General features: G+C 35.2%; 1 protein-coding gene across 2 annotated transcripts in view; it reads left to right on the top strand.

Moving 5' to 3' along the window:
* The first annotated feature begins 1033 nt into the window (after positions 1-1033).
* LOC120187777 (alpha-L-fucosidase 2-like) overlaps positions 1034-9832 on the top strand; it is a 30832-nt gene continuing 22033 nt past the window's right edge. For both annotated transcript variants that reach the window (XM_039191410.1, XM_039191412.1), the window contains exon 1: positions 1034-1043. The gene's annotated coding sequence lies outside the window, so the exon portion shown is untranslated. The remainder of the gene's footprint in view (positions 1044-9832) is intronic.

The following is a 9832-nucleotide window of genomic DNA, read 5'->3' as shown; positions in this document are numbered from 1 at the left end:
AAACATAGATAAATAAGCTTAGGGTTAAATTACTTAATAGATTATGGCTATTTTGATCTTTGTTCATTTTGATCATTGTTTGAGTATCATATATATTATTTTGTGGATTTTAGATTTTAATTAGTTTTGACGTCCTTGTTAACATAAAATATTAAATATATAATGGAACACGTGTGTTTTATTATTATTAAAGATATTAAATACCCTTATATTTGATATTATTATTTGCTAAGATTTTTGTCGAATATTCCATTAATTGACGATGATATTTTTATTTTATTCTATGATATTTTATTCTATTTAAATTTAAGTATTGACAATTTAAGTTTCTAGATAATTCCTGTAAAATTCAGATATTGAGTTCTTACTCAATTTTAATATTTTCGAATAACTAGATGAGAGAATATTATTTTACAGATAATAAATATCTAAAAATAGTTTTCTCGACAGAGGATTACTAATATTGAGATTTCTTTTCAAATTAAAGAATTTTCTCTAATTAATTAATTAATTTGAAGCCAATTAATATTCAATAAATGGATCATATTTTAACTTGATATTCGATTTGTGATTTCCATATTTACGACAACGTGTAAGCGACACAGTACCAATTTTGGGCGCTATGGGGGTGCTAATCCTTCCCCACGCGTAACCGACTCACGAACCCGTTTTAATCGAATCTTTGGTAAACGCAGACCAGCTTTTGTCTAGAAAATTATTTTTCTTAAAATTGTTTTTAAAAGACGTTTTTAGGTATTCGACCTACCTAACCCAAAGGTTGATGGCGACTCTTTTCAATTTTATCCAATTTAATTTCAAATCACCGGATTTTCCAAAAATTAAAGTCGAAACTGTTTTTAAAACAATTAAGCGATTGTCCCGCCGAAAAACGGTTACAACAGCTTGACGACTCTTCTGGGGACTTTTTAGACAGTCAAGTTGTAAGTCGTTTATACATTGTCGTTGTGATGGAAATTATGAATTCAAGTTTTTAGTTAATTTATGATTCATTTATTGAAGTTTGTAATTGCTTCATTTTTTTTGTTATACTAACATTTTGAATTTTGCTTTCAGATATGTCCAAGTTTTTGTCGAGTGGTTTCGTTTTCCTTTTGAGTCAAAGGGTTGAATGTTCCTCCTCACACACATCACGAGCATTTACATACCATAAGCTCACTTACGAGCTTTGTCCCTTTTAAGTTGAGATGAAAGTTTAACCTACGTGAGATAATTTGTTTCTCCGCACGGGTTTTAGCAAGTAATCTTTGGGGTTCATATACTTTATGTCTACATGAGAGAAATTGTTTCTCCACATGGACATAAGGGAATGTATCCTCTCGAATTGAAATCGATCCACACGAGCCTGTAATGGGCCAGGATTGAGGGTTTGGTAGCCAAGGGGGCACCAACATTAAGGACAATTCGAGTACCTTTTCCCGTTAGAGACAAAACCATGCATATAGTGAACCGTAGAACGGTCATCCTAGGTATAGACATACTGAGCCTCTGACCGTTAGTAGGTACCCAAATTAAGTATACACAAAGGAGGAGCGTTTCTGAACCTTTTTATTTTCTGTTGAATAACATCATGCGAACTAGATACCATGCGGTTAGAATCATTTCATTGAAAAATAATTATTTTGGGTAGAAATCATGTTTGGGTAGGATCACTATCTAATAAAAGCATGATCGGGTAGATACCATGATTGGGTAGGTGTTATATTTAAATAGCATTTTTTAATTTTATTGATTATTTCGCCCATACTATTTTTTTTGCGTATGCCATTTTTTTTGTCCTTCTTTGCATTGCATCACTTTTGCATCTGTATTTGTATCTTCGCATTTGCATAATCATCATGAATAAAATAAAGGTGTTGATTAAACCAAGTAATCATCAGATTAGAAGAGCAATCATTGAAATGGAAAAGAATTTTCATAACAAGCAAGAATCTAATCCAACGGTTCGAGCATAATCTAAAGAAACACAAAGGGCAAAAAGATAATTTTTCTGGGGATTTCATATCACAAATGATCACAAATGTCAATGTCGATTTCAAGCAAGAATGATCTACAAGAGCTGATAGAGATATGGGATATTTAGAGAGTAGTTACCAAAGAAAAAAATTCACAAGAAATATGGTGACATGGTCTATCTCCTCTGCGTAAAGATTGATGATTCGTTACCTAAAGCTCTGGTCTGATGCCGGAATTTCGCATAAAAATGCTTCACTTTCAAAAGACAAGATTTGACACAAACAATAGAAGAGTACTGCTTTGTTTAACTTTGAAAGCTTTTAGGTGGATAAAATTCATTACAGACTTCCGAAAGTCCAATACTTCAAAAGCAAGCTTGTGAAGATTACAAGATTACTGATAGTAGAGCACATCCAACAAATGAGAGAAAGGGAGTGTTTTCTGTGGCATTGCCTCAAGAAGGTAATACTAGAGCACATAGATGAAGATAAGGGATTAGACACCTTTGCTATGGCTATACATGATCTAGTGATATTCTCAAAGACATTGCTACACGTTGAGGCTGCTATTGCAGATCTTTTGGACAGATTGGAGAAAGGTATAAGTCCTGCACTAGTTATCTTGGTAGAGACTTTTTGATCCCTAAATGATTGCCATAGATTAGAGGGAAGGCGATTTAGAAGTTGCACTTAACTACTCACCATCTAGATTCATAATCATTTCTGGAAAGAGGAGAAAGTTATTGGGATCATGACTAAGATCATAAAGCTAAATAAAAAGGCCAAACTTCATTCATAGATTGATTTTTCTTGTAAAAATAAAAGTTCTTTTGGAAGAATGAAACTCTTTCTAAGAATGATTACTTTTGGAAATCGATACCTCGTGCATTTGCATTCTTATTTTTGCATTGGCTTATTTATTTTGTAAAAATGTTATTTTGTTATCCTATTTGTACTACCTTGTTTTTTATGTGGTTTTTTTCTTTGTCTGCATTGTATGATCATGACATAATCAAAAGGTGTCGATTTGTGAGTGGTCAACATAGTAGAAGGCTTTTATGATGGATAAGGGGTTTTGTGATCAAGCAGGCTATAATACAGCTGAGAAGTGGCATCCTAGGAAAGCGTCGAGAATAATGGAGAGATCTGCGCCCAAAGATCGCATGGCTGAGGAAGAGAGAAAGGAAATAAGAGAGATAAAAGAGCAGATGTCCAGGATGATGGATAGGATAGATGTTTTGTCCAAAGGAAGTGTGATTTCTATATCAGAAAAGAATGAGCTCGACGAAAGCAACCTTGAGGTGTGAAATACACAAGGGACTACTTTAGAACTTGATGATTCTAGCCAGTATGAGAAGCCACACATAGTCACCATTCATAACAACAAGTTGTCTGGAGACCCCAAGGAAATGGTGACAACTGTAGAAGTCCAGAATGATGAAAAGAAACCATGTAATCAAAACTCGTGGGCATTTGAGAGTATACTTACATCGTCAGGAGAAATAAACATGAAGACTCCAGTTTCATCCAAGCCTAGAGGTGGCTCTCATTTTGATTCTATCCCTATATCATATAAGGAGTTGTATAATAAGCTTTTAAAAGCCCGGGAGGTGTCCCCGCAGTATGTGAAGCCTTTACAACCTCCATATCCGGAGTGGTACGATGCCAATCCCAACTGTGAATATCACGCAGGGGCTCAAGGACATTATATTGAGACTTGTGTTGCGTTCAAGCGTCAAATTAATTGCTTACTAGAGCATGGAGTATTGGAATTTGAGAATGAGGGTCAATCAGGTTCAATAGTAAAACATTTGGTCAAGGCGAAACTGAGTGAGTCCAAGGACAAAAGCATCAGTAAGGGTATCCAAAATGAAGAGCGTCTATTGAAATATGAAGCTCAAATACTTCAATTTCAAAATGAAAAGGACATTCTAAACAGAGAATTGGAAGCCATGCAAGATGGTTTTCAAAGAATCAATCAAACCTTTCAAAGTGTTGGGTTAGGCAATACTCTAGAAGAGTGGGCAAAAGAAGCCTCTAAATTGAAGAGTGGTATCGAACAATGGAAAAGAAATTGTAAAATGCATGAAGAACGAGCTAAAAGGTGCTATCATGATCTACAGGTTGTGGAAAATGAACGTAAAACAACCTTACAAGAGTTAGGGATATGGAAAACAAAGAACAAAATGTTGAGAACAACCCTTACTAACGTAGAAGGCTTTTTTCAAAACCACAATCGTAAGAAAGATATTGAACTTGAAACAAGTAGAGCCAACAATAAAATAATGACAGAGTTGTTACATGATTATAGAAATCTTGCACGAGAACTTCATGGCCGTATCGAGTCTTTTAATAGAGAGAATAGTCAATATTGCTTACAACTTCAAAGGTTGAAATGTAAAGTGGAGAAAAAAGACAATGCAATGAATGAGGCGGTTACTCAAGCAAGCAAAGTGGCTCATAAGTTGGTCGAGTTAGCTGTCTTTGCAAGAGATTTGAAGCAGATTGATGGCTCATCACCGGATCATGCTTGGAAGATAACCTGGCTTCTGAAGGAGATAGAAAAGCTAGGAGTGAAAGCTGTCCATTATCTGTAAAGTTTGTTTGATGTACAGAGACCTTTGTGTTCAATGAAAGTTGTTTTAAGATGGTCACTCTGGAATGACACCTTTTGCATTTGCATTTGGCATTTGCATTTACATTCTACATAACATTCGTTTAAGCATTTTTACATGCATAATTCATTAAAAAAAACATAGAGTTAATTCATAGAGGATTCTATAAAGTGGTCCTACCACGTGACACTACATAAAATCAAGAAGCTGAAATCAGTACAGTTGGAGCCTGTTTAGCTGATTGTAGGACCGAGCCTTCCAGAATGATCTGAGAAAAGAGTCCCCATATCTCGAGGGATATGATGTTGATATTGTGCACAGTTACCACCTAGGAACTTCATGACATTTCTCTGAGAATTGTGAGGCACTGAAGCGTAAGATTCAGAACCTAATTGATTCAGGAGCATGGATAATTGGAAAATGATGGGGGCATTGCATCTACCGTTACGTTGAGAGCATTGTTTTGTTTGAAATCATTTTTGTTCTATCTTTTATACTTGCTTAATCTTTTAAGTGACTGAACTTATGCTACATTTTAAGGTTGAATAATTGAGCAAATTTTAATCTTTAGTTCTTCGAATATCGAATGAATTCATTATTCTTTTAATTCTTCAAGAATTATAGATTTTTGAAATATGGCAAGATCAGACATTTCTTATCCTGTCCCAAAAAAAATCCCTCGATTTTTACCCAGAATAATTCATGAAGATATTAAGAGTCATATCGATACCTTTGAGTCAATAAAGTCACATCATCGTCTTTTTAGACGTAAAACCAACATTTTTACCAATAAAACCTAAGGCATTGAGTTGTTCACTTGAGCATGAACCTTCCTATCAGAAGATACAATGTGGGGCATCTTGCATCAACTTTTTGAAGTTGAACCTAAACAATTGAGACATGTTGGGAGCAAGAAGCAGAAAGGAGAATGAATTCAAAATAACTCTAACATGCATTAATTACATTTTTTCATGTGAATAAAATTAATTTTGAAAATCTATCCCCCTGGGGATATCTCTTCTGCGAGGACTTTTGTGTATGAGATGATGAACGAATTTGTTTCATGTATCCATATATGTATATATATATCCTTTGTTGTCCCCTTTTGAGCCTATAGTATTTTTCTTCTGACTCAACCCTAACCAAGGATCACCCCCACACTGGGGGGGCAAGGCAGAGATCTGCTCACATGAGTGTAGACACCAATCCAGAGGAGATACCAAAAGGTGAACCGAATGTCAAGTACGAAGATCCAATCAGAGAAAAAAGAGGAAAAAAGAAAAAAAATTAAAGCAAGGATAATAAAGAAAAAATAAACAAAAAAAAGCAAAGAAAAAAAGAAAAAAAGTAAAGAAAAAGGGACGACAATCAACTCAAATGGTGCATCAAACTTCAAACTATGAGATTGATCAAGCACAATCATTCCAGAAGAACATGGAGTATCCAGAAAGCATCAAGAGAGGGACACATATGAACAGATTCAAATTGAGCAAGACATGATTGAAGCCATCGGAATGAATTGATCATTGTTTCAATACCCTGAAACACTTGTTTGGGCCTACTTATCCTTTTCTTTCATAACCATAAACCATGGCCTACATTACGTAACTTTAAAAGTCCCTTCTAATCATACATGGATTTTTAGACAGAATAGGCTATATTCAGATTTCATCCCTCCCATCAGGATTAATCTTTATTTGTAAAAAGTTTTCTAAAATCTTTAATGCATGATAGGAAAAATAAAAAAAAGGGGTTCAAGACGTAAATTTTGAATGACGTTTTAAAACCAAAGGAGGATTAGAGTTGAAAACCTGAAAAGGTGGCTCGAATGTAAAAATTGTGTAGCTGAGGCGATCACACAAATTCCTTGATAAGACATTGCACAATGCGTGACCATGAGAGCTGGGAGCCGACGAACACTTCCAGTAGATGAGCATACAAGCTACGCCATCAAATCAGTGAACATCAAAGAAATAAGAAGGCCAAACCATTGACCAAACACAATAACCTGAGTTTCATTTCACCCCTTCCTTACCTAACCATTTCCCAGAGATAGCTTTGATTTTGACACTTGTCAAAAAGTTATAATTTATTGAAGGATTAACAGTGTAATTAATTCTTTGATATCCAATGAATTCTAGTTTCATGATTTGTCTCAATTATGAAACCTAGAAAGGGACAATATTTTCTCAAAATATTTGATTAAACAATTTTCAAAATTTTTTGATATTTTCAAACTTTTCAAAATAAAAGAAGAAGAAAAACACTTTTCAAACAAGACAATCTCTCTAGAGTGGATCTTGGTATTTGACATGTGACTCTCAGACACAAAGCCCATGCTTAGAATCAGTGCTGAAGTAATAGAGGGCATCTTTGAAGATTCAACATCAAAAGTTTGGGGCATCTTTGGAGATTCAATATCAAATGTTGGGGCATCTATGGAGATTCAACATCAAAATATTGGGGCATCTTTGGTGATTCAATATCGAATATTGGGGCATTCAATATCCTGATGCGAACGATCAGATCTTCTGATGGCATTTCCTCCACCAGCATGAACAAGCAAATTATCAGTATCCTCTAATGTTGTTTCTCTTTAAAAAAAATTTGTCTTACTTGAGATAATTTCTCAAAACAAATTCCGTCTCGCTTGAGAAAATTTTTCTCTGAGATATAAATTTCGAGTCTGTTTCACTTGAAACAAATTTTATAATCTTTAAGTCAGTTTCTTTTGAAACACCTATCTGTAAGATCGCTTCTTTTGAAACGAATTTTGTCTCTCTTGAGACAATTTCTTTTAAAAAAATGTTTGAGTCTTTTTCATTTAAAACAAGATTTGTCTCACTTGAGATTGTTTTACTTGAAAGAAGACATTTCATTTCACTCAAGATTGTTTTTAAAGAAAATTTGTCTCTCTTGAGATAGTTTCCCTTTAAACAAATTTTATCTCCCTTGAAACAAATTTTGTCTCACTTGAGACGGTTTCCCTTGAAACAAATTTTGTCTCCCTTGAGACAATTTCACTTGAAACAGAAGATTTTATCTCGCTTGAGATAGTTTCGCTCGAAACACAATATTTTTAGAAACTAAGCCTAATTTTCAGGGGTTTCTTGATGAAAAGCTTGAGAGACCATCGTGATATGTAGGGGTTTCTTGAGGAGAAGTTTGAGGGACTATCGTTATGTAATGAAAAGATTGAGAAACCATCGTGATATGTAGGGGTTTCTTGATGACAAGCTTGAAAGACCATCATGATATGTAGGGGTTCTTTGATGATAAGCTTGAAGGACCATCGTGATATGTAGGGGTTCTTTGATGACAAGCTTGAGAAACCATCGTGATATGTAGGGGTTTCTTGATGAAAAGCTTGAAAGACTATCGTGATATGTAGGGGTTCTTTGATGACAAGCTTGAGAAACTATCGTGATATGTAGAGGTTTATTGACGAAAATCTTGAGGGACCATCGTGATATGTAGGGGTTCCTTGATGACAAACTTGATGAACACTTGAGGGACTATCGTGATATGTAGGGGTTCCTTGGTGACAATTAAGAAACTGAGCCTTCAGGGGTTTCTTATTTTTTAAGTCCTTCAGGCCATCCATAAGACCTTCAGTGCAGGATGTTTTCAAATGAGATCTTAGAAACTAAGTCTTCGGGGTTTCTTGATTTTTAAGTCCTTCGGGCCATCCATAAGACCTTCAGTGCAGGATGTTTTCAAATGAGATCTAAGAAACTGAGCCTTTGGGGGTTTCTTGATTTTTAAGTTGTTCAGGCCATCCATAAGACCTTCAGTGTAAGATGTTTTCAAATTAAATTTTAAAAACTGAGCCTTCGGGGGTTTCTTTATTTTTAAGTCCTTCGGGCCATCCATAAGACCTTCAGTGCAAGATGTTTTCAAATGAAATTTAAGAAACTAAGCCTTCGGGGGTTTCTTGATTTTTAAGTCCTTCAGGAAACCATAAGACCTTCAATGCTGGATGTTTTTAAAATTTCCATTGCTTGATTCACAACATTTCGAATCAGAGACGAACCTAAAAAAAGACTGGACAAAAAACTGGTTATTTTTTGTCATCTTTGCTCTATTCTTGTTAACACAAGAATGTGCAAAGAGGGGCAGCTGTAGACACCCGTTTTTGATCTGGCTTAAAAATATTATAAATATTATTATTTATTATTATTATTATTATTATTAATTAACTAATTTATATTTTGATGCATGCCACATACAGACCCGAGACATCTCCCCAGCAGTTTCACGGCATGTTCACCAATAGATCGCATCACGTGCACCATACTAGCAGTGATAAGATTCAAGGATGTGGGCACTATCCTTATTGGAAAAATAGGATGATGTACTTCATTCAAGCAAGTGACATGGGAGCATGGAATGCCGTAGAAGAATGATACATCAAGCCTCTCACTCATCCAAGATTATGGAGTGAAGGAGAGACAATAATGTTCCAGCTCAACTCCAAAGCCATCCATATCATATTTTGTGCTCTTGGACCAGATGAATACGAAAGAGTTTCATCTTGTACAACTGCCAAAGAAATATGGGACAAACTTCAATTCACTCATGAAGGTACCGATGAGGTAAAGAAATCCAAAATTAGTATTCTAACGCATAGCTATGAAAATTTCAAGATGAAACCAAATGAAGATATCAAAGCTATGACGGATAGATTTTCAACGATTGTCAATGGTCTCAAATCATATGGAGAGATCATTTCAAATGAAAAGCTTGTGAGGAAGTTAGTCTACTCTCTTCCTAAATCGTGGCAATCTAAGAAGACGGCAATCATTGAGTCTAAGGACCTAACGTCCTTAACTCTTGAAGAGCTAATCGGTTCTCTTCTCACTCATGAAATGATGCTTGAAGATGAAGTGGACCTCGATAAGATTGACGAGACACCAAAGGAGAAGGAAAAGAAGAAAAACATTAGAGTTGCTCTCAAATCTACAAAAGATTAGAGTAATTCGAATTACAATAATGATGATGAGGAAATGGCATTATTTGTCAAACGATTCATAAAGTTGATGATTCCCAACCGAGGTAGAAAATTCAAACGCAATGAAGGCTTCAAAAATGAATCGAAGGAGAAAGACTCGATCATTTGCTATGAATGTAAACAGCCGGGGCATGTCAAATATGATTGCCCACAATTGAAGAAAAATGGTCAATCCCAAAAGAAGTACAAGGCTCATATAGCTATATGGAGCGATGAAGAAGGTTCCGATGAAG

Source organism: Hibiscus syriacus, unplaced genomic scaffold, assembly GCF_006381635.1.
Source record: "Hibiscus syriacus cultivar Baekdansim isolate YM2019G1 unplaced genomic scaffold, ASM638163v2 tig00113725_pilon, whole genome shotgun sequence".
Classification (NCBI taxonomy): Eukaryota; Viridiplantae; Streptophyta; class Magnoliopsida; order Malvales; family Malvaceae; genus Hibiscus; species Hibiscus syriacus.
The sequence above is the reverse complement of the archived record's forward strand: the minus strand, read 5'-3'. Positions and strand labels throughout refer to the sequence as shown.